The sequence below is a fragment of the Aquarana catesbeiana genome, linkage group LG03 (genome assembly GCF_042186555.1).
Source record: "Aquarana catesbeiana isolate 2022-GZ linkage group LG03, ASM4218655v1, whole genome shotgun sequence".
NCBI lineage: Eukaryota > Metazoa > Chordata > Amphibia > Anura > Ranidae > Aquarana > Aquarana catesbeiana.
The window spans coordinates 66092174-66118929 of record NC_133326.1 but is presented as its reverse complement, the minus strand read 5'-3'; the positions used below and the strand labels follow the sequence as shown (position 1 = coordinate 66118929).

At 42.5% G+C, this 26756-nt stretch overlaps 1 protein-coding gene across 10 annotated transcripts in view; it reads right to left on the bottom strand.

The window, feature by feature from the left end:
* The window catches only part of FAM227B (family with sequence similarity 227 member B), a 651639-nt gene that overhangs the window by 611413 nt on the left and 13470 nt on the right, over positions 1-26756 (bottom strand). For 4 of the 10 annotated variants that reach the window (XM_073618643.1, XM_073618640.1, XM_073618641.1 and 1 more), the window contains exon 2: positions 24463-24541. The exons of 4 other annotated variants lie outside the window; for them this stretch is intronic. The gene's annotated coding sequence lies outside the window, so the exon portion shown is untranslated. Of the gene's footprint in view, positions 1-19759; positions 19849-24462; positions 24542-26756 lie in introns of all 10 variants that reach the window. 2 more of the 10 variants (XM_073618642.1, XM_073618647.1) reach the window with 1 other exon arrangement.

Here is a 26756-nt window from a genome sequence, read left to right as displayed (position 1 = left end):
TACATTTTGACCAAAATGTATACTGCACATTTAGTTGGTAAAAATAATCCAAATCAGTGTATATTATTTGGTCTGTGTGAACCTGAGAGTCCACAAGCTATGGTACCAATCATTGAAAATTGATCACACCTGATGTACTGATGGTCTATCTCATTTCTTGAGGCCCTGAAATGTCAAGACAGTACAAATACCCCCTATGACCTCTTTTTGGAAAGTACAAATACCCCCCAAATGACCCCTTTTTGGAAAGTAGACCGTCCAAGGTATGTAGTAGGAGGCATGGTGAGTTTTTTGAAGTTGTAATTTTTTCCCACAAATCTTTGGAAAATGAAGAAATTAAATTTTTTTTTTTTCCACAAAAGTGTCATAGTAACAAGTTATTTCTCACACACGGCATAGGCATACTTGCAACTACACCCCAAAACACATTCTGCTACTCCTGAGTATGGCGATACCACATGTGTGAGACTATTCTGCAGCCTAGCCACATAGAGAGGCGCAACACCCAATGAGCACCTTCAGGCATTATCCACTTTTTGACCCCTTTCCCACTGAGGCACTTTTCAGGCGTTTTAGCGCTAAAAATAGCACCTGTAAAGTGCCTCTCATGCCTCCTCAGTATGAAAGCCTGAGTGCTTTCACACTAGGGCGGTGTGCTTGCAGAATGGGAAAAAAAGTCCTGCAAGCAACATCTTTGGGGCGGTTTAGGAGTGATGTATACACCACTCCAAAAACACCCTGCCCATTAAAATGAATGGGCAGTGCTGCCGGAGCGCCTGCAAAGTGCTGCGACAGCGCTGCAACACAGGCGCTTTTAACCCTTTCTTCAGCCGCTAGTGGGGGTTAAAAGTGCTCCGCTAGTGGCCGAAATGCGCAGCTAAAACTATTGGCGCTGATGCACTCCCACCCCAGTGTGATAGTTGCCTAAGAGCAGGCCTTTTTCCAGCTCTTATTTACAAGTAAAATCTGTATTTTTTGCTAGAAAATTATTTAGAAACCCAAACATTATATATATTTTTTGTATCAGAGGCCCTAGAGCAGGGGTGTCCAAACTTTTTTTCAAAGAGGGCCAGATTTGATGAAGTGAACCTGAGTAAGGGCCGACCATTTTGCCTGACATTCTTTGAACCATTAAAATTAGGTCTAAGTGTGTTTGTCAGAGCACTAATACACTGCCCAACGAGAATTCTCTTGCCTTCGTAGCTGTGTGTGGTGAAGAGATGATCTTGAGCGTGTTATTTGGATATACCGTATTTATCAGCGTATAACATGCACCTTCACTTTAAGAAGGAAGTTTCAGGAATTTCTTTAAAATTTTAAATATAGAACTGTAAAGCAAAATAAGGGTCAGTGCCCATCAATGCAGCCTAATCAGTGCCCATCTGCAGCCTCACCATTGCCATGAATGCAGACTCATCATTGCCATGAATGCAGCACCCCCATTGCCATGAATGCAGATTCACTATTGCCATGAATGCAGCACCCTCATTGCCATGAATGCAGCCCCACCACTGCAATGAATGCAGCCCCACCATTGCCATGAACGCAGCCCCACCATTGCCATGAACGCAGCCCCACCATTGCCATGAACGCAGCCCCACCATTGACATAGATGCAGCTCCCCCATTGCCATGAACGCAGCACCCCAATTGCCATGAATGCAGCACCCTCATTGCCATGAATGCAGCCCCACCATTGCCATGAACGCAGCACCCCCATTGCCATGAATGCAACACCCCCACTGCCATGAATGCAGACTCACCACTGCCATGAATCAATACCCCCATTGCAATTAATGCAGCACCCCCATTGCCATGAATGCAGCCCCACCATTGCCATCAATGCAGCACTCCCATTGCCATAAATGCAGATTCACCGTTGCCATGAATGCAGCACCCCCAATGCCATTAATGCAGCACCTCCATTTCAATGAATGCAGCACCCCCATTGCAATGAATGCAGCCCCGCCATTGCCATGAATGCAGCCCCACCATTGCCATGAATGCAGACTCACCATTGCCATGAATGCAGCACCCCCATTCCTATGAATGCAGCACCCCTATTGCCATGAATATACATAAAACAGGGGGGTTGGGACTTTAGATGAGGTGAGCAAAGAAGGCCAGGGGGACAGTCAAAATAGCATAAACACTTTATTGATACATAGTAGTGCAATGACACAATTGGAGTTCAAGTGTAGATTGTAATAACAAGTCATATAGCAGTCACATCCTAACCAGTGTTGCCAACTGTCAGTATTTTTACTGGCAGCCAGTAAAAAATGGGCACTTTTCTCCTGCCAGTAAATGCCAGTAAGAGGAAAAGGTTGCCAGTAAAAAATATGGTTGTGACGCTTGACTCAGAACTGGGCATGAGCAGCTCGGATCCAGAGCCGGCCAGGACCATCCAAGTGCCGGCTACAGAGTGTTCTGGTGGTATCGGCGGGGGGCGGGTCTGGCGGAGATGGATCCTGAGCGTGTCGTGTGACGTCATGTTGCAAGGAAGCCGAGCTGAGCGACCAGAGCCTCGTGTGCGGGTCTGCGGGACGGGAGGAAGGCAAGCCAGGAGCGGAGCTGTCAGTGCTGTTTGGACTGGAGGGGACTGAGAGGACCACCTGGCACAGAGAGAGACTGTCACTGTGACTCAGGATGGGACGTGTCAGTGATCTATGCTACTGCACACTGCTGTGAGTGACACTGTGAGAGTCCATTTCATGGGCGCCCATTCGAATTTCCTGCCCTTGAGTCCTGTCCCTGAGCCACTTACTTACTATATTGAGAATAAAATAAAATATGCTTTTTGCCTTAATATCTACCTTAAATCACATTGTCAGTTGCATATTGTACTTATTTGTAGCCTAAGTACTGAAATTTGCACTTAAAACTGTAATTTTGTAACTTTTGGAAATGCCAGTAAAAACGTGGCTTTGCCAGTAAATTTTGGGTGTCATGTCAGTAAATTTCAATCTGGCAGGTTGGCAACACTGATCCTAACTGATACATGGCAGACATGGTAAACAACCCAAAATGGATGCAGGGAAAATAATCATAATCTGGAAAAAATATTCACTAGAGTAACATAGAATCATGAAGTAACAAAAAACTTGTAGATATATAATTGTCTGGTGCATGTCGTAAGCCCGACGTGTTTCGTGTATTTAACACTCTTCAGGGGCGATATAGCACCAGGGTCTACAAAGAAAAAGAACAGTGTGATAAAAATTGTAAGAAAAAGAAAAAGCAGAAGAAAGAAAATAAGATGAATAAAAATAAAAATAATAATAATAAAAAAATAAATAAAAAAAAATAATAATAATATTATATTATATATATTATTATTATTTTTATTCATCTTATTTTCTTTCTTCTGCTTTTTCTTTTTCTTACAGTTTTTATCACACTGTTCTTTTTCTTTGTAGACCCTGGTGCTATATCGCCCCTGAAGAGTGTTAAATACACGAAACGCGTCGGGCTTACGACATGCACCAGACAATTATATATCTACAAGTTTTTTGTTACTTCATGATTCTATGTTACTCTAGTGAATATTTTTTCCAGATTACGATTATTTTCCCTGCATCCATTTGGGGGTTGTTTACCATGTCTGCCATGTATCAGTTAGGATGTGCGTGCTATATGACTTGTAATTACAATCTACACTTGAACTCCAATTGTATCATTGCACTACTATGTATCAATAAAGTGTTTATGCTATTTTGACTGTCCCCCTGGCCTTCTTTGCTCACCTCATCTAAAGTCCCAACCCCCCTGTTTTATGTACTTACGCATAGGGATGGAGACCTAGTGTCTCATTTAAAGTCCCATTTTTCTACTTAATATTGCCATGAATGCAGACTCACCATTGCCATGAATGCAGCACCCCCATTGCCATGAATGCAGCACCCCCATTGTTATGAATGCAGACCCACCATTGTCATGAATGCAGCACCCCCATTGCCATGAATGCAGACTCACAATTGCCATCAGTGCAGCCTGATCCATGCCCCTCTGCAGCCTCGGAGGGGACAGGGAGGAGGGCAGGAAGAGCACCAACACATTACATACAGGAGAAACTCCTGTTTTCTCAGCGGCCTCTTTAATACAAAGTCCCGCCTCCTATGATGGAAAGAACAGTCATCCAATGGCAGCACAGGAGATGGGACTTCCTATTACAGAGGCTGCCGTGTAAACAGGAAATTCTCCTGTATGTATGGCACTCGTCCTGCCCCCTCCATGTCCCCTCCAAGGCAGCCAACATATATATCTTTTGTGACCCCTGGCACTCGGGGATTCGTTGGGGGCCACAAAAGATATACATTTTCAAATTACCAGGTGGACCATTCGAAAACCGGAACGCGGCCGCAATTGGCCCGCAGGCCGGACTTTGGACATGCCTGCCCTAGAGCATGGGTCTCAACCTGTGGCCCTCCAGCTGTTGCAGAACTACAAGTTCCATGAGGCATTGCAAGGCTGATAGTTACAAGCATGACCCCCAAAGGCTGAAGCATGTTGGGAATTGTAGTTTGACAACAGCGGGAGGGCCACAGGTTGTGCACCCATGCCCTAGAGAATAAAATGGTGGGTTTTGCTCATTTCTATGTCACAGTTTTTCTAAAGCAATTTTACACACTAACGCATAAATACATTTTAATGAATTTCAATGCACACAAAGAAAATAGAATACCCACATTTTGATAAAATATAAAATATGATGTTGTACTGGGTAAATAGATATCACGCTTTAAAATTGCGCACGCTTGTGAAATGGCGCCAAACTTCGGTATTTAAAAAATTCCATAGGCGACACTTTATAAGCCTTTATTGGTTACCATTTTAGAGTTACACAGGAGGTCTGGTGGTAAAATTATTGCTCTCGCTCTGGCGTTCGCAGCGGTACCTTACATATGTAGTGCAATCGCCATTTGCATGCGAGCATGGGGGAATACAGGGATATACAAATGTAATACTGACATAATCACACACGTAGGTTGGACTTGATGGACTTGAGTCTTTTTTTAAACCTCACCTACTATGTAAATATTTAACGGAGGCACTTTACATTATTTATTTATTTATTGGTGGAACACTGGCAGATGTTTTTGTGAACTTGTACACTATGACAGATGGTGATGGTCCACCGGCGGACACTGACAGATGTTGATGTTGCAATGGAACACTATTGCAGATATTTTGTGTACTGGTACACTGGTACTAATGTTGATGGCACATATACACTGTAAGAGATGTTTTGTGCACTGGTACAGATGTTCATGGGAACACTTGGACAGATGTTTATGGGACAGGGACAGGGGTGCTTGGTGTACTGTATGGGGATGGCTGCAGTCTGTGTGCTCTGTGACAGCTCTCTGTGTAAAATCATCAGTTACACAGAGAGCTCTAAGCACAGACTGCAGAATCCCCCACTCCCCTATCCCCCCCCCCCCCCACACTGAGCTCAGCGGGGAGAGCCAACACAGAAACACGTGTCTCTGTTTACACTGTGATCAGGAGGGCCAATCACAGCACCCATATCCTGATCTGTGATGGGCTGTATCCAAAGATCACAGCCATCACAGGATATCGCAACTGCGTGGGCACCCGTTCTGAGCGACGTACAGATACGTCCAGTCAGAGCGAGGAAGCTCCCACCGAGCGGTTTATGTACAGTAGCTGGGTGACAAACGGTTAAAGCAGACCTAGACTTCAGAATTTTATCCTTTAACCACTTGACCTTCGAAAGATTTACCCCCCTTCTTGACCTGGACGTTTTTTGCAATACCACACTGCGTTATTTTTACAAGTTGCCGACTGCCGCACGCCGATGTACGTTAGCAGAATGGCACAGGCAGGCATATGGGCGTACCTGTATGTCCCTGCCTCCCAGCGGGCAGGGGGGGCCTATCGGGGCCCCCAACCCGGAGCCTGCTGCAGTCAGAATCGTTCCAGGAGCGATCTGTGCTGAGAGGGAGGCCACCGATTCATGGCCACCCCCTCATGATCGCTCCTGACGAATGAGAATCTTCCTCTGCTTCTGTAATGTAAACAGAAGCAAAGGAAGTGATGTCATCTCGCCTCGTGCAGCCTTTTCATTCCAGCGCCTGAGGAGAGAAGACATCATGTGAGTCTGCACCAACACTATACTAACAGTAGAACACGTAGGCACACAAATCACCCCCCAATCACCCCCCCTGCACCCCCTGCCACAGTGACACCAATAGCAGTTTTTATTTTTTTACTGATCACTCTATTGGTGTCATTTGTGACTGTTATAAGTGTTAGGGCAGTTAGTGGTATGCCCCTTTAGGTCTAGGGTACCCCCCTAACCCCCCCAATAAAGGTTTAACCCCTTGATCACCCCCCCATTTAACCCCTGTCGCCAGTGTCACTAAGCAATCTTTTTCTGATCGCCATATTAGTGTCACAGGTGACGCTAGTTAGCCAGGTAAGTATTTATGTTCACCATCAGCTTTTTATAGCGTCAGGTACCCCCATATACTACCTAATAAAGGTTTTAACCCCCTGATTGCCCCCTAGTTAACCCTTTCACCAGTGATCACCGTATAAGTGTTATGGGTGACGCTGATGAGTTAGTTTGTTTTTTATACCCGCCGTTTATTACCAAATAAAGGTTCAACCCCCTGATCGCTCGGCGGGTGATATCAGTTAGGTTTTAGCGTCAGATAGGGTCTGCGTCACCCCAGGCAGTGTCAGATCAGTGCCAGTACCGCTAACACCCACGCACACACCATACACCTCCCTTAGTGGTATAGTATCTGAACGGATCAATATCTGATCTGATCAGATCTATACTAGTGTCCCCAGCAGTTTAGGGTTCCCAAAAACGCAGTGTTAGCAGGATCAGCCTAGATACCTGCTAGCACCTGCGTTTTGCCCCTCCGCCCAGCCCAGCCCAGCCCAGCCCACCCAAGTGCAGTATCAATCGATCACTGTCACTTACAAAACACTAAACACACATAACTGCAGCGTTCGCAGAGTCAGGCCTGATCCCTGTGATCGCTAACAGTTTTTTTGGTAGCGTTTTGATACAGTTGCTATAAATAGGGGAATTGGCGCTGTCCGGCTATATGTGCATTAAATGATAATTCCTACAAGTGCAAGAAAAAAGGAGACATACATGTAGAAAATAAAAAATAAATATAAAACAATTAATTTGTGTGTGACCAATGTGTTGTGGGAGCTATTAGAGTGCAAACAACACTTCCAGCAAGTGATAATAAAGTGCAACGTGCTCCTAAAATAAATATATATGTGCCAATGTCTCAATATAAACCAACTGCCTATATATGTGTAGGAATGTACCCAAAAGTAAAAACAAAAACTCCAAAATAAACACTTATAGCAATAAAACAGTATTGGCAATAAGGAACAAACAGTTATGACAGTAAAAAGTTATGACAATAAAAAATCCCCAGCATCTGTACATAAAAAGTCCAACAAAGCAATATGTGAAGGGTGAAGAAAAATGTATATGAAAAAACGGTAAGTGTCCAAAATCAAGGTCCTAAAGTGTATCCTTTTGGTGAAAAGAACGTGGTTTCAGCATTGACTGGTGTTGCCCCCGTCCTTCACTGCACCCCCACTCTCCAATCCACAAACACTCCCCCATTCTCCAATCTCCAGTGATTTGCCATTGCAGCTCCTGTTCTTTTATTTTAATGGCCGACACCAGAGGACAGTGGTCGGTGCTTTTCGTGGCACCGTGTCACTTCCAGTTTCTCGGTTCACTGTGTTTGAAGTGAGTGGAGTGGACTGAGATGGACCAGCGGCGTGTGGTGACCGGAGTGAAGAAGGCCTGACTGACTCCTGAGCTGAACATTGCTGGCTCGGCTTCTAAGTTCTTTCTTTCCCTATTATATATGGATGTTTAACATTTAGGGATACAAAAACATCAGAGAGGGACAAACACCCCTGGGCGGAGGACCGCTTCCTGGACTCGCCATCGCAGGATTTTCTACATACGCCTTTTACCCCTGCAGGGGTTAGGCAGTCCGGTGAGTGTAAGCACGAGTGGGGGTGCAGTGAAGGACGGGGGCAACACCAGTCAATGCTGAAACCACGTTCTTTTCACCAAAAGGATACACTTTAGGACCTTGATTTTGGACACTTACCGTTTTTTCATACACATTTTTCTTCACCCTTCACATATTGCTTTGTTGGACTTTTTATGTACACATGCTGGGGATTTTTTATTGTCATAACTTTTTACTGTCATAACTGTTTGTTCCTTATTGCCAATACTGTTTTATTGCTATAAGTGTTTATTTTGGAGTTTTTGTTTTTACTTTTGGGCACATTCCTATACATATATAGGCAGTAGGTTTATATTGAGACATTGGCACATATATATTTATTTTAGGAGCACGTTGCACTTTATTATCACTTGCTGGAAGTGTTGTTTGCACTCTAATAGCTCCCACAACACATTGGTCACACACAAATTAATTGTTTTGTATTTATTTTTTATTTTCTACATGTATGTCTCCTTTTTTCTTGCACTTGTAGGAATTATCATTTAATGCACATATAGCCGGACAGCGCCAATTACCCTATTTATAGCAATTTTTGTATACTGGATTTCACCTAGGTGATTTTCATTTTTAGGGGGGCAGCATTCCTTTCTTGTCCCTATTCTCCTAAGCGCGGAATTACCGTCACCCATTCATTTTGATACAGTTGCTCACAGCCTAGGAGCTTTTTTACCTGTGAGTCTCACTACTGTACCAGTAAATTTAGAGCCCAAAATGGCAAATCAAAGGTACAGTAGTGAAGAGGCCTACACGTTTCTGAGCATGACAGTTAGTGAAGAGGAAGTCACTCATCTGTCAGATTCAGGCTCAGAATACGATCCTGTAGACCAGTGTTTCTCAACTCCAGTCCTCAAGGCGCCCCAACAGGTCATGTTTTCAGGCCTTCCATTATTTTGCACAGGTGATTTGATCAGTTTCACTGCCTTAGTAATTACCACAGCTGTTTGATCTGAGGGAAATCCTGAAAACACGACCTGTTGGGGCGCCTCGAGGACTGGAGTTGAGAAACACTGCTGTAGACCAGTGGTCATCAACCCTGTCCTCAGGGCCCGCTAACAGGCCAGGTTTGCAAGATAACTGAAATACATCACAGGTGATATCATTTGCTGCTCAGTGATTGCAGTATTCTAGACTGCATCTCCCCAAGGTAATACATAAAACCTGGCCTGTTATTGGGCCCTGAGGACAGGGTTGATGACCACTGCTGTAGACGACAGCGGCTCCATGACAGATAGCTCTGACGACGGAGTTGTGGTCCCTGCCAAGGTCAGGCGTACCAGACCCCGATCTTCTTCTGCTGTTGAGGTGCTAGAACTGCAGGGCTCTCGTATGGAGCAGAGAAGTACTAGGGCCGCTATTCCTTCTGGTGAACTGGCAAACACCAGCGGCCTAGTATACCCAGGTCGTAGTCAAACCAGCACTGCAGTAACGTGGTGACGTGGTGATTCCCATAAGTGCAGTTCAAGCTGGCGAGGTGGCAAGCACAAGTAGTGTCCCGCTGCCACCATGAAGACAAAGACAGGCCCATTGTGCCCATAGTGTCCTTTCTGCAGAATTCACCAATCCTAATTGGGAGCCCACCACTTCTGCAGCACCCATACTTCCCCCATTCACTGGCCATTCCGGCATTCGGGTGGAAACAGTTGATTTTACGTCACTTGATTTTTATTCGCTGCTTTTCACCGAAGAGCTCTATAGATTGTGGTCCAAAGCAATTTGTATGCTGGTCAATACATCGCCGCTAATCCCCAGTCCCCCCTTGCCAGAGATTGGAAACCAATTACAGTTTCTGAATTTAAGACCTTTCTGGGCCTATCCCTCGACATGGGTACAACTAAAAAGAGTGAGTTGCAGTCATATTGGTCCACTGACCCAATTCACCATATGCCCGTGTTCTCTGCTTCCATGGCCAGGGCATGATACAAGCAGATTTTGCGGTTCATGCACTTCAACAACAATGAACTCTGTCGTCCTCGTGGAGACCATGGATACGATCGGCTCTACAAAATTCGGCCCCTCGTAAACCACTTCAACCAACGTTTTGCAGACTTGTTTACTCCCCATCAAGTTGTCTGCGTTGATGAGTCCCTGATTAAGTTTTCTGGCCGCTTGTCATTCAAACAGTATCTTCTCAGCAAGCGTGCCAGATACGGGGTCAAGATATATAAGCTCTGTGACAGGGCCACAGGCTATACATGTAGTTTTATGGTTTACGAGAGAAGAGATAGTCTTGTAGAGGCCACAAACTTCCCTGACTACATAGGGAGCACTGGCAAGATTGTGTGGGACTTGGTGTCACCCTTTTTCGGAAAGGGGTACCACTAATTAGCCTCTAGACTGCTTTTACAAGCAGTGGGAGGGAATGTCCCCCCCCCTCCCACCGTCTTCCATGGTTTTCTCTATCTCTCCTGTCCCAACAGGGAACCTGAGAATGCAGCTGGTGGTTCTGCCAGCTGACCATAGAGCTGATCAGAGACCAGAATGGCTCCACCCATCTCTATGGCCTAAGAAACCGGAAGCTACGAGCATTTCATGACTTAGATTTCCCTGGATATAAACAGCGCCATTGGGAGATTAGAAAGCATTTTATCGGATTGGTCAGATGCTTTGAGGGCAGAGGAGAGATCTAGGGTCTAATAGACCCCAATTTTTTCAAAAAGAGTACCTGTCACTACCTATTGCTATCATAGGGGATATTTACATTCCCTGAGATAACAATAAAAAAAAAAAAAAAAATATGAAAGGAACGGTTTAAAAATAAAAAAGTAAAATATATAATTAAAAAAAAAGAAGAAAATAAAAAAAAGCACCCCTGTCCCCCCCTGCTCTCGCACAAAGGCGAACGTAAGCGTCGGTCTGGCGTCATATGTAAACAGCAATTGCACCATGCATGTGAGGTATCACCGCGAAGGTCAGATCGAGGGCGGTCATTATAGCAGTAGACCTCCTCTGTAAATCTAAAGTGGTAACCTGTAAAGGCTTTTAAAAATGTATGTAGTTTGTGCGCAATTTTAAAGCATGTCGTGTTTGGTATCCGTGTACTCGGCCTAAGACCATCTCAGCTTGTGGTGTCTACTTTCCAAAATGGGGTCATTTGGGGGGGGGGGTTGTGCCATTTGGGCATTCCATGGCCTCCGAAACTGTGATAGGCAGTGAGGATTGAAATCAAATACTTACACCCTTAGAAAGCCTGAAGGCGGTGCTTGTTTTTCAGGCTCCCGTACGTGGGTAGGCTCCCAAAAAGTCTCACACATGTGGTATCCCCGTACTCAGGGGAAGCAACAGAATGTATTTTGGGGTGTAATTACACATATGCCCATGGCATGTTTGAGCAATATATCATTTAGTGACAACTTTGGGCAAAAAAAAAATTTGTCTTTTTCCCGCAACTTGTGACAAAATATAAAATATTCCATGGACTCGACATGCCTCTCAGCAAATAGCTTGGGGTGTCTACTTTCCAAAATGGGGTCATTTGGGGGGGTTTGAACTGTACTGGCATTTTATGCACAACATTTAGAAGCTTATGTCACACATCACCCACTCTTCTAACGACTTGAAGACAAAGCCCTTTCTGACACTTTTTGTTAACTTTATAAATGCAAGAAAATTACTTTGAACCCCCAAACATGATATATTTTTTTAAAGCAAAGGCCCTACAGATTAAAATGGTGGGTGTTTCATTTCTTTTCCACACAGTATTTGCGCAGCGATTTTTCAAACGCTTTTTTTTTGGAAAAAAACACACTTTTTTAATTTTAATGCACTAAAACCCACTATATTGCCCAAATGTTTGATGAAATAAAAAAGACGATCTTAGGCCGAGTACATACATTTGCTGAGAGGTATGGTGAGTATTTTGCAGATCTCGCTTTTTGTCACAAAGTTTTGAAAATTGAAAAAAGAAAAAAAAAAAAAATTTTTCTTTCTTTATTTTCAAAAAAAATTTATGTAATTTTTTTCCCACAAATGGAGCTTTCTTTTGGTGGTATTTGATCACCACTGGGTTTTTACATTTTTTGCGCTATAAACAAAAAAAGGCTGACAATTTGAAAAAAAAACAATATTCTTTCATTTCTGCTATAAAACATATCCAATAAAACATTTTTAAACATCTAATTTCTTCATAAATTTAGGCCAATATGTGTTCTGCTACATATTTTTGGTAAAAAAATCTCAATAAGCGTATATTGATTTGTTTGCAAAAGTTATAGTGTCTACAAACTATGGGATATATACTAGCATTTTTATTATTTTTTAACTAGTAATGGCGGTAATCAGCAATTTATAGTGGGGCTGCAATATTGCAGTGGACAGTCTGACACTTTGTGGCAACCAGTGACACTAATGCAGTGATTAGTGCTAAAAATATGCACTGTCACTGTACTAATGACACTGGCTGGGAAGGGGTTAAACATCTAGGGTGATCAAATAGTTTTGTTTTTTTTGACAGTAAGAGGATCAAATAGTTTAATGTGTGCCTAACCAGTGTTTGTGTTTACTATGTGTCACATACTAGGGACGTGATCCAGTGCAGGAGAGCCGATTCGTCACCTTATAACTAAGTTATGCGGTCAGAAAGCGATTAAACAGTGCAAGGCTAATCTGTTTTGATTTAAATAGCCCTGTGCAGCTGCTCTTTTAAATTGGCCACATTGTCAACTGTTCTGTACAATGTGTGGCTCTTTCTGTTCCTAGAATCATCAGTCTGATGCCATTAAGGCAATCCAGTGAACAGAGGCATGAGAAGACAGGAAATTATTCAAATTATGGCAAACTCTGGATTAGCTGCTGTGAATCCAAAAGTGCGTAGGCACGGTCACATGTGTGGAAGTGCTTTGCTGCTTTTTATCAGGAATTATATTCGATTCTAAATCCACTTTACTGGTTCAATCATTTTTTATTAAAATATTAAACAATACAGGAGGAAAAAAAATGTATATAGAGACATTGATACAATAGTGGCTATGAACATATATGTTTATACAGTCATCAATCATAAATCAACTTATAGTGTAAGTGGCAATAAAGTTTTAAAAGTGAATATATATAGATATATCTATCTATATAGATATATCTATAATATATATATATATATATATATATATATATATATATATATATATATATATATATATATTTATCTCTATCTATCTATATCTATCTATATATATATATATATATATATATATATAGATATATATATATATCTATATCTATATATATAGATAGATAGATAGATAGATATATCTATCTATATATATATATATATATTTATATTATATATAAATATATATTTATATTATATATATATATATATATATATATATATATATATATATATATATATATATATATATATATATATAGTAGCACTATTTTAGCTTAGATAAATATATAAATGTTAATGTGAGATCAATTAAAGAGATGAAAAAGGAAAGAGAAGAATAGAAAAGATGGAAAAAGAATATAAATGGAGGAGGGTGTGGGGAGGCGAGTACACATGAGGAATGAGCATGTGGACGCTAATATAAGCAATCTTTTGTTTTATATGTGTAACAAAGACCTATCAAAGTCTTTTGGAAGATAAGATTTGATCCAAGTCGACCAGATTTTCTCAAATGTATAGGATTATCGCAAAGAATGGCAGTTTTTCGTCACATATACCACATCATCTTATATTTGACTTGGGTGGAGGTTGGTATAGAGGACCACCAAGCCTTCGCTAGAGTCTTTTTGGCTGCAGTGAATAGAAACGTCAAGAGCTTAAAACAATTTTTGGTGCAATTAGGAGGTTTTAAATTCAATAATGCTTCTTTTGGATTTTTTTGTATTCTTTGCCCTATTAAAGTATGTATTATTCTATAAATATCTGTCAAAAATTGTTTAATTTGGGGACAATCCCACCAAATACGTATGAAAGTTACTTTTGCTTGGCAGTCCCTGAAGCATTTGTAAGATATCGAAGGTTTAGATCTGGCTAGGCGGTGAGGATCCATATACCAACGCATTAGTAGCTTATAATTAGATTCAATTGCAGCAATATTAATGGAGCAATGTGCAGTGGTGTGCCATATGTGATGCCAATCAATCTTCAATAACTTCGCCTAGATCATCCTGCCATTTTACCATATATCCATTTTACCTAAATCCACTTGCCGACCAGCCGCCGTCATTATACTGTGGCAGGCTGGCTCTTTAGCGTGAATCGCTGTAGCTGTACGTCGGTTCGTGAAATAGATACAGTGGGCGTGCGCATGGTGCCGGTGCGCGTGACCCACAGCTGCGATGTCTGCTGGCCACCTGCGATCGCTCCACAGAGAGCCAGGACGGGGATCTGTCAATGTAAACAAACAGATCCTAGTTCTGTCAGGGGAGTAGAGAGAGAGATCGTCTGTTACTATTGATCAGGAACAGCGATCTCTCTCCTCCTCTAGTCAGTACACTCCCCCCACAGTTAGAAACCCCTTGATCACCACCTGTGTTAACGCCTTCCCTGCTAGTGTCATTTATATAGTAATCAGTGCATTTTTAATGCACTGATCGCTGTATAAATGTCACTGTATAAATGTCACTGGTCGCTGTATAAATGTCACTGGTCCCAAAAATGTGTCAAAAGTGTCTGATCTGTCCGCTGCAATGTCGCAGTGCCACTAAAAAACGCTGATCACTGCCACTACTAGTGAAAAAAAAATAAAAATAATAATAATAATAATGATAATTAAAACGCCATAAATCTATCCCCTATTAATACTTACACACACGAAGCCCTGGTACACATTGGAGCGTTTGGCATGTGATTTAACATGTCAAATCTCATGCCAAATCGGTGGCAATTGCCGGAGCCGCACTGATTCCCAAAAGTATTTTCTGCACTACTTTTCACAACTTCGGGGTGCGATTTCCAACAGCTTGTGGGAGACCTTGCTACTGAAGCCTCTAGTTCAGGGGTCTCAAGCTGGCGGCCCTCCAGCTGTTGCAAAACTACATGCCCCATCATGCCTTTGCCTGTGGGAGTCACGCTTGTAACTGTCAGCCTTTCAATGCCTCAGGGGACTTGTAGTTTCACAACAGCTGGAGGGCCGCCAGTTTGAAACCCCTGCTCTACTCAGTACACACTGGAATTAATTTACTAAAACTGGAGAGTGCAAAGTCTGGTGCAACTCTGCATAGAAACCAATCAGCTTCTGAGTTTTTTTTGTGACAGTTTAACCACTTGCCCACTAGGCACCTAAACCCTCTTCCTAACCAGACCAATTTTCAGCTTTCGGTGCTCTCACATTTTGAATGACAATTACTCGGTCATGCAACACTGTACCCATATGAAATTTTTGGCCTTTTTTTTCACACAAACAGAGCTTTCTTTTGGTGGTATTTAACCGCTTGCCGACCAGCCGCCGTAGTTGTACTGCGGCAGAATGGCACAGGCAGGCGTATCGCAGGTACGATATGTCGGTTCCTAAAGCAACTGCCCGCTGCTCACCCCCGAAGCCGATGCAAGTGCTCGGTGGTCTAGATGACCGCCAAGCTCCCTCGTTCGCTCGTAACACGGCGAGAACCGAGATCTCTGTGTGTAAACAGAGATCCTGGTTCTCTGTGGAGAGAAGTGACAAATCGTCTGTTCATACAGAGTATGAACAGCGATCTGTCATCTCCTCTAGTCAGTCGCCTCCCCCCTTCAGTTAGAACACACATTAGGGAACACAATTAACCCCTTGATCGCCCCCTAGTGTTAACCCCTTCACTGCCAGTGATATTTTTACAGTAATCAATGCATTTTTATAGCACCGATCGCTGTATTAATGCCAATGGTCCCAAAAATGTGTCAAAATTGTCCGATGTTTCCGTCATAATGTCGCAGTCAAGCGTAAAAATCACAGATTGCCGCCATTACTAGTAAAAAAATAAATAAATAAAAATGCTATAAAAAATATCCCCTATTTTGTAGACACTATAACTTTTGCGCAAACCAATCAATATACGCTTACTGCGATTTTTTTTTTTTTACCAAAACCATGTAGAAGAATACATATCGGCCTAAACTGAGAAACAATTTGCTTTTTTTTTTTTAAAATGGGGATATTTGTTATAGCAAAAAGTACAAAATATTGTTTTTTTTTTTCAAAATTGTCGCTTTTTTTGTTTATAGTGCAAAAAATAAAAAACTGCAGAGATGATCAAATACCACCAAAAGAAAGCTCTATTTGTGGGAAAAAAAGGACGTCAATTTTGTTTGGTTACAACGTCGCACGACAGCGCAATTGTGAGTTAAAGCGACGCAGTGCCAAATCGCAAAAAGTGCTCTGATCAGGAAGGGGGTCAAATCTTCCGGGGCTGAAGCGGTTAATCACCACTGGGTTTTTTATTTTTTGCGCTAAAAAAGAAAAAAGACTGAAAATTCTGTAAAAAAAAATGCATTTTTCTTTGTTTCTATTATAAAATTTTGCAAATTAGTAATTTTTCTTCATAAATTTTGGCCAAAATTTATACTGCTACATATCTTTGATAAAAATAACCCAAATTGTGTATATATTAGGTCTTTGTGAGAGTTATAGAGTCCACAAGCTATGGTGCCAATCTTTGAAAATTGATCACATCTGAAGTACTGATGGCCTATCTCATTTCTTGAGACCCCAACAAGCCAGGAAAGTACAAATACCCCCCAAATGACCATTTCAGGCATTCTAGGAGCATAAATTACACATGTAATTTCATGACTACCTCTTGCACTTTTGAAGGCACTGGAGCACCAAGACAATGGAAACGCCCAAAAATGTACCCCATTTTGGAAAGAAAACACCCCAACGTATAATGAGGCACAGTGAGTCTTTTGAACATGTCATTTTTTTCTACAAGGTTTTGGAAAATGTGGAAAGAAAATGAAAACACATTGTTTTTTTTTTGTTTTACACAAAGTTGTCTATTTATACAATATTTCTAACACATGGCAGGCACATACTAAAAATTACACTACAAAATAGATTCCCCTACTCCTCCAGAGTATGGTGATACCACATTTGGGAGACTTTTCTACAGCCTGGCCACATGAGACCCAACATGCAGGGAGCAGCATCAGGTGTTCTAGGGGCATACATTTCACAAATCTAATTTGACTACCTATTACACTTTTGTGAGACACTGTAGTGGCATGGATGAGCATGAATGAGGATGGATGAGCCATGGATGGGGGTGGCTGAGCATGGTTGAGCCATAAATGTGGATGGCTGAGTATGGATGGGATGACTGAGTATGAATGAGAATGGCTGGGTATGGCTGAGTACGGCTGGGTATGGCCAGGGGTGGATGGGATGGCTGAGCATGGATGGATGGATGAGTATGACAGAGGGATGGCTGAGCATGGATGGATGGATGAGTATGACAGAGGGATGGCTGAGCATGGATGGATGGATGAGTATGATAGAGGCATGGCTGAGCATCGATGGATGAGTATGACAGAGGCATGGCTGAGCATGGATGGATGAGTATGACAGAGGGATGGCTGAGCATGGATGGATGAGGCTGCAATGGGCACAGATATCCAGCCCACAGCGCTGCTGCACCCGATCTCTCTCCTCTCTGCTCACACTGTACTGATCGGTACGGAGAGGGGAGATAGGAACCGGACATCACGCAGTTTGTTTACAAGTGATCGCTCCGTCATTTGACGGAGCGATCACGTGGTAAACAGCCGCTGTCAGCAGATACTCCCGTGTGTGCGCCCCAGGGGGCGCGATTCTGGGAGGACGTCAATGTACGCTCTCCCAGAGTTATCGAGCCGCGCTGCAGCCGTCATTCGACTATAGCACGGTTGTTAAGTAGTTAAATGACCAAACTGAAGTTAGAAGCTGATTAGCTAACATACACAGCTGCTCCAGATTTTTCTTTCTACAGTTTTAGTAAATGAACCTGACAGTGCTTCAGCAGACTGGCATACAGGATTTGCAGTTCGCACACACTACTTTCACCAGTTGTTACAAGTTAGATAAACCAGGCAGTACCAATTCTAGAGTTGAACTGGCCATACAAGGTTACATTTTTTTTTCATTAAGCCAGTGGGCTGAACAAAAAAAAACTGAACAGATTCTTCCACAATCGAGGTGGATGGGGGAATCCTCCCGCTGTACTATTGTATTCGGACAGTGGGCAGACTCCCTAGCTGTCAAAATACACAGATCAGCACTGCAGCCATTGGCTGAATGTGCTAATTGAGCAGTTTTTTTTTTTCCCCATCAGATCCCTTCAGCAGAAGTCGATTGATAGAACAACTTCTGTTGAACAGCAGTGGCCATACATGCTTTATCTCAAAAGTAGACTTTTCACTAAAATACTTGCATTATTGAACAAATGCAGTAAATCTTTATGCTTTGCAATATGTAGCACTTAAATCTAGTGTTATTTTTTACATTGTCTTATCAAAACAAATTTCACATGCTGTCTGCGGTTTGGGGGAGGGAGGGAGGTTTGTTGTGTGAATGAAAATATTCTAGTGTGCCTTCATTCACACAACAAACTCCCTCTGGTGAAATGTTACAATTTACTTGTATTTCTGAGCTAAGTGCATAACATTTCCACATTGATACATGGGGCGGTGCCGGCGTTAGCGGTAAAGCACGGCTAGTTTTAGCGGCGCTTTTCGGCCTCTAGCGGCTGAGGAAAGAGTTAAAAGTGTCCATGTTGCGGCGCTACAGATGCTTCAGCAGCGATGCCCATTCATTTCAATGGGCAGGGCATTTTGGCAGCACTGTATACACGGCTCTTGCACCGCCCTAAAGATGCTGCTTGCAGGACACTTTTTCCCATCCTGCAAGCACACCACTGCAGTGTGAAAGCACTCGGGCTTTCACACTGGGGTGGCATGAGAGGCGCTTTACAGGCGCTATTTTTACCGCTAAAATGCATGAAAAGTGCCTCAGTGTGAAAGGGGTCTTACTGTGCAGTTGCTCTAGATCTTAGTAAGACCCCTTTCACACTGAGGCGCTTTACAGGCGCTACAGTGCTAAAAATAGCGTCTGCATAGTGCCTGTAAAGAGCCGCTCCTGTCTCTCCAGTGTGAAAGCCCGAGTGCTTTCACATGGGAGTGATGCGTTTGCAGGATGTTAAAAAAACTCCTGCAAGCAGCATCTTTGGAGCGGTGTATACACCACTCCTGCCCATTGAAATCAATAGAGCAGCGTGGCTATACCGCTGGCATAGCGCTGCCGCAGCAGCGCTTTGCAGTGGTTTTAACCCTTTCACGGACGCTACCGGGGGGTAAAAGCGCCCCCGCTAGCGCCCAAATAGCGCCGCAAAATTGATGGTAAAGCGGCGCTAAAAATAGTGCCGCTTTACCGCCTACGCACCCACCGTCCAGTGTGAAAGGGGCCTAAATGAGGGGAAACACTGCTGATTTTTATCATCCAATCATGTGCAAGCAAAAATGCCATTTTCTTTTTAATTTTCCTTGCATATGATTGAGTATTCTTTGCAAAGCAAAGCTTTACTTCATTTACTAAGCTCTGAAGCAACTGCACTTGTAGTGCACAATATATTTGCCTTTAGTAAATCAACCCTCTTGTTTTCTTTTAACTTACTGGCCAGTGCAATGTTCCCCTCATTGTCACTTTGTGCATTCCTAAAATATCCACTATGACTATAGCATGAATCAAAAATAAAAATAATCTCTTTAGTCAATTAAGCCGTGTTAAAACCAAAACATAATATACTGCAGCTCACCAATCATAGGATGCAGTGGATGCATTTGTTTTCCTTGCATGCCTTCTGTTTGTTTCATCAGTTTAATCACGTTTTTTCAAGGAAAGGGGCTGGATAGGAGAAGAGCAGTACAGTAAAACCTTGGTTTAAGAGTAACTTGGTTTGAGAGCGTTTTGCAAAATACGCAAAATCTTTTATTAACTTTGACTTGATATACAAGCGATGTCTTGATATACAAGTAGCGTCATGTCACAACTGAGTATAAAAGAGAAGAAAAGTGTAGCAATATGGTTACATTTAATGAAGGTACAACATTGAGCAACTGATATGGTTGATAATTAAAACAGACACATAGACCATCCTCAGCACCGCCATCGACGTCCCTTCCACGCTGCGCTCCACGAGCAGTTTAATTGCTCCACTGCAGGGTAGTCTCCTTGGTCATGATTGCAGACTAACAGCGGTGAGAACCGGTGGCACGGTGGATGGTCTCTGTGGACAGCTTTACTCCGGATGATTGCATACTTAGATATGATTCTTTTAATCATCAACCATGTGAGTACCTTCATTAAATGTAACCATATTGCTACACTTAGAAGCTCCTCTCTTCTCTTTTATACTCTGTAGCTCCTGCTGGATTTTGCTTCTAATCCCCTTGTGGAGGCTTCCATTTGTGAATGGACATTTTATGGTTACACATCCTATCACATTGCTATAATCTTTTTATATGGACTTTAAACTGAAGGACTTATGAATAAATGGTTGTGCAACGAATCATCTGAGTCTCCATTATTTCTTATGAGGAAATTGGCTTTGATATACAAGTGCTTTGGATTACAAGCATGTTTCTGGAACAAATTATGCTCGCAATCCAAGGTTTTGCTGTATAGGGGGGGCAGTCTCCCTCACTTGCCAGAGCTGTCATTGTCAGATTTTTTTTTTTCTTTATTCTGGAGCTGTCTTTTTTTGGGGGGGGGGGGGGGGGCGTGTGTACAAGGAGAGGGGGAGAAGAGATGTACATATAGTGAGGGGGCATTCTGTACAGACAGGCTCCCTCACTTGCCGACGCTGTCATTGTCAGCTTAAGCCCTGGTTCACATTGGTGCGTTTTGACATGCGATTTGACATGTGAAATCGGCTGCAATTATCAGCAATGACACCGTCCTAATCAGTGCGACGCTGCACTTGCGGTGCCGCACCAATTTCAAAAAGTCTTTTCTGTACTACTTTTTGAGATTTCAGGGTGCGATTTCCATTGACATCTGTGTAGAAACCTGCACAGATATCTGTGAAATTGCTGCCGAAATCGAGACTGACAAGTGGGAGTGAAATTATCTGAGTTCAGATGAACTGGCTTAATTTCCACAGCTCAGTGTGAACCTTGGCTAAGGGCTAGTTTACACTTGCTTCAAAACATGGCTTCGGACACGCTATGTTAAAGCTCTCTGAATGCCAGTTAAAGCCCGTCACTAAATAAAATGGTTAGCTTATAGTCCTGTTTACACCTTGCTTTTGCTCGGTGCTTCGATGGGGTTTGGTGGACCTCGGTGGGGCTTCAAGCGAGCTAGACTTCTATGGAAGCTTTGAAGAGCCACTGAAGTTACATGGGGTTTAATTTTTGAAGCAAAGCAAAAGCAGGTGTAAACAGGACTGCAAGCTAACCATTTTATTTAGTGACAGGAGCTTTGACTGGCGTTCAGAGAGCTTTAACAAAGCCTGTCCGAAGCCTTGTTGAAGCCGAAGCAAGTGTAAATGAGCCCTAATTGTCGGCTCTTTTTCTTCTATACTTAATAGCGCCGGGATGGAGCTGTCATTCGGTCTTAGGATTTTTCCCCTCTGTTTTCACCTGGAGATCTTACTAGTAACACACCTCCTGTATAAGTGAGACACAATTCTGGAGGCATGAGCACAGGAGGCACCACAGACAGCAGCATTGTCGGTTTAGGGGGGAGGGAGGTGTTACATGTATTAGCAGATTTAGATACACTAGCAAATTGAAGCCAAACTCCAGCTTACACTTTATAATCAGTTACAGCAAACAGTTTTTTTCCCCTTTTAGGATAAAGGTTTTGCATGAATAAATAAAACTGTTTTTTTTTTGTTCCAGAAACTCTTTATTGAAACTTTATAGATGTACAAAACAAGTTATCAAAGCGAGACATAAAATCAAAAGTCATACAAAAGTATCCACAGCTATGCCGAATGTCTCTAGGCCAGTGAAGTGCTGCACGCATGTTAAATCCCATATTTATCAGCGTATAACACGCACTATTTCCCCTTAAAATCGGAGGAAAATCATGGGTGCATGTTATACGCCGAGCCCCACTGTCTCTGAGGGGAAGAGGAGCGAGCGCCGCCAAAACAGACCGAGCCAAGTGTACTGTGTACTCAGCTAGGCTCGGCTCCACTCGCAGTCACGCCCAGTCCTGCCTCCTAGCCTTTACTTCCCGCCATTGGACCAGTGTTGTGTCCATCATAAGAGCCGGGCCAAGGGGCGGGACAGGGTGGGGTGGGACTGCGAGACGAGCCGAATACACAGGACATCCGGCTCTGTGTATCTCGGCGGTGCTAAAATTTAAAAACCCATCATGCTGCAATTTTGGGCAAGGCTGCATTGATGGGCATTTAAAATATAAGTTTTTTTCCTTAAACTTCCCTCCTAAACTTGGGGTGCTTGTTATACGCTGATTAATAAGGTAGATAATAGCAGTATAACACACAAATCAAGAACAAGAAGGGTAGGAGAATCACTCTGCCTCGGATGTAGGCTTCCCTCGCCATGGAGGAAGGTGCACCACTGTTTGCTTCCCTTCCCAACAAGGCCACCAAGGGTGGTGAAGGGAATGTCCCCCAACCCGTCTCTCCATCTCCCAGCACTCATTCCACACTCCAAGGCATCTAGTCTAGATTTTCGTAGGATATCGGCTAGGTCACAAAATGCATCATGCACCTCATCCCTGATAAAATATATACAGAGAGTGAATATTTAATGGGATTGGAACAGTGCCATAATTAAGAATTATGGCACTGTTCTAATCCTATTACATATTCACTCTCTATATATATCTATTATAGAGATAATCGGTCAGAACACCCACAGCCCAGATCCAGGACCCCATTTCAGGGCCAGTGTCTTTAGGACATACATTTCTGATAGATCAACATCATCTAAAAGTGTAACCAACAGACCCAGGTCTGTGTAGATTTATAAATCTTCTTTTGAGCTTATCAATTCTTAGATGTGATGGCTGCATTAGTTTTACAGCTCTCTTCCAGTTTACACGGATGGGGCTAACCATTGCACACTGACAGGGGTGCTTACACTGACCAGCTTTTAAGTAAAACCTTAAGCTCCCGTTCACACTGAATTTGACTTCGAAATCATGCGACTTTACTTGAAATCACACAATTTCAAAGCCACATGTCAGTACCACTTCAGGTGCGTCTTGGCTGACATCTGTGCAACTTCATGAAGAGACGTCTATGCAAATCACACCTGAAATCAGCAAAAATACTGCAGGAACTTCTTTTTCAAATCGTTGTGGCACCGCAAAGTCGGCGTCGCACCGATTTGAACAGTTTTGATGCCGACAATAGGGTGCGATTTGTCATGCGAATTCGGACCTGTCAAATCACATGACAAGTTGCATCGGTGTAAACAGGGGCTCAGGCCACTTTCACAGCGGTAAATTAGGCCCTCTGTTTTTCTCCTGGAAATCTGCACAGTAACACACCTCCTGTATTATACAGAAACCACTGTGGATGAAGGAGCACAGGGGGCACAGCAGACAGCAGCACTGTCAGTCTGGGGGAAGGGTAGTGTTAATTGTGCTAGCAGATTTAGATACACTAACAAACTGAAGCTGTACTCCAGATAGCACTTTATAAACAGTTACAACAACAGTTTTTTTTCCCATTTGGAATAAGGCTACATTCACACCAGCGACCTAGGCTGGTGCAAAATTCCTGCTGCGGCTCTGAGTGGATAGATGCGGCCACCGTCCCCATTCACTATAATGACAAGTCACCGGGGGCTGCATCTATTCACTTCTGTCCACAAAGCCAGCGATTACTTGCGGTGATCACTGCTGGACCCAAATAAAGGGAGAGATTTAATAAATCTGGTGCAGCTGTGTATGGTAGCCAATCGGCTTCTAACTTCAGCTTGTTCAAACAACCTGGAAGCTGACTGGTTTCTATGCAGAGCTGCACCAGATTTTGCACACTGCAGTTTTAGTAAATAACCCCATTGTCATTCCCCTGCTGCTGTGGCCAAAGAAACTGATCATAAACAATCTGTGCTTGGTCAGCTTCATTGAGGTCCAAAGGGGACATCAGGTGTTTAATAGACCCGTTATTCTCCTTAAGGCTGGATTCACACCTATGCGAGTTTCATCGCATTCCAATTCGCATGGTATGAGATTGTGACGGCTGTCTATGGAGCTAGTTCACATATCTCCGCTGCAAATTTGCACAGGGGTCCTGTGCGTCTTTTGGTCTATTTCAGCCCAAAATTTGGGCTGAAATTGGACTTGAAATCGTGAACGGGGATGCACCGAACCCCTGCTGTTAGCCGCATACGGCAATAGTGTGAACCCAGCCTAAAGAGGTCCTGTCATTTTCACTATCTCCCCCATGTGATAACATTAAAAAAGTAAAGTAGCAAATAGTGTTGCACCGATAAAACTAGTATCAAAAATTAAAGTAGCATAAATAAAAGATACCTGAAACCGATACTTTCAGGCTCGGCTCTTTGAGCTGTCAGTGGGTCTCCCCAGTGTTACAGAAGTCCGGTAATTGGAACTGTCAAAAAAAAAGCAGCCGGCAATGTTTATTAACAACATTGCTCAGCCCTGAAATGCTAAAATAAAAAGAAACATTGGGGGTTATTTAAAAAAGTCAAATCCACTTTGCACTACAAGTGCAAACTACAAGTACAAATTGCACTGAAAGCGCACTTGGAAGTGCAGTCGTTGTAGATCCGAGGGGGACATGCAAGGAAAATAAAAAACAGCATTTTAGCTTGCAAATGATTGGATGATAAAATCAGCAGAGCTTCCCCTCATTTCAGATCTACCCCTCAGATTTACAGCGACTGCACTTCCAAGTGCACTTTCAGTGCAATTTCAAGTGCACTTTGCACTTGTAGTTTGCACTTGTAGTGCAAAGTGGATTTGCCTTTCGTAAATAACCCCCATTGTTTCTTTTTGCATATTTCTGTTTCTTCATCTGCAGATCAAAGGGATGAACAAATGTTCCTCTGTTTAACCCCTTAATAAACCATAATTTACTCTAATCAGCCTTAATTAACTCCCTATTCTCCTCCATTTAATTATTATTTTCCTGCGTTTTTTCTTTTGTTCACATCTATTTTATAAACGATAATCAATTAAAACTTTTTTTTTTGTTTGCTTTGTTAGTGAATATTTTTACACACGTATATATATTAACATACGTTTACACATTTCATATTGAAAAAGCACTACATTTTAAAAAATCCATTTATTTCATTTGTAAATAACTTTTCAATGCTTTGTATCATTGCTGACAACTGAAGTTAAAACAAAACAGTTGTGGTTGGTATCGGTAATTGGTATTGGCGAGTACTAAAAAAAAAAAAAAAAAAAAAAAAAAAAAAAAAAAGTATTGGTACTTGTACTCATTGTAAAAAAAATGGTATTGGTGCATCCCTAGTAGCAAATAAAAAGAAAAAGGCCCCCTGACCCCCCATGTGCTTGTAAACATGCAGGTCGGCTGCACCTATATATGAAAATGTGATTACATTAAACATATTAGGCATCACCGTGCAAGCTGGAGTGAGAGCAATATTTCAGAGCCTTCATTCATCATTAATTCTAAACCGAAGATGTGCAAAGCTTTTTAACGTGTCGCCTATGGACAATTTTGGGTACTAAAGTTTGTTGCCATCTCACGGTTGTGTGTAATTTTAAGGCTTGACATGTTGACATCTTTTATAGTTTAACGTAACTATGGTAATATATTGCATTTGTGTATACTAAAATTAATTTTGTGTATTTTTACTGAAAATATGGATTTGAAAAATATGTGTGCTAGTATCACGTGACATAAAAAATTGCAACAACCATTTTTTTATTTGGGGGTTTTAAATAATCTTCTAACCTAAAATATAAATTTTAACACATGTGCACAAAATAAAAAATAGCTCTGGTAGACAAGTGACTAAACTGGAAAACAGCCTTTTAAAGAATAGGCATGGCTTTATTATATGTAATCACTTACTATATCTGGCCAATGCCCCTGGAAATCACTAAAGCAGGCATGGCAACTCCACTGATCTCCACTTGCTTCTGGGTCTCGTGCTGAGTGGCTGATCTCATACATTGTGATTACAGGCGGTCAGCCGCTCGGCATGGGCATTCAGGTAAAGCTATGCATTTTCTGAATAAATGCTAAGTGATTTGATCAGAGAAAACTTTGCATTAATTCAGAAAATGGAAAGCATTTTCTGAATGGCACCTGTGTCAATAAGCTGACCTCCTGTGTTTGGTAAACTGGCATGCAGCTGCTTGGAGTGGGACCCGGAAGCAGTAGAGATCACTGACAGTGGTAGTAAACCACAGCTTTAAAAAACAAAAAAAAAATGGCATAATGTGCTAGTATGCATCACACACTAGCACATTATGAAACACTTACCTTAGAATGAAGCCCTCCAGCGGTGTGCTGTCACCACTGACAGGGCTTCCATCTTGCCCCAGTCTTCCTTCTGGGTTCGCAGGCTCTGGCTGTATGCATGTGGGAGCCCGGGGCTACAGCACGGAGATCTGAAGGCTGAAGGTTGGACCTTCAGAGCACATGCACCGGTGATGTCCCTGGCTGCATCCAGTGTGAATATCTCGTAAACACCGCAAGTTTAGGAGATATTCACAGTACCTACAGGTAAGCCTTATTATAGGCTTGCCTGTAGGTACAAGATCATAAAATGCGTTTACTACCCATTGAAGTAGTGGCTTTCAGGTTCCAGGGGAGTCGGCCAAGT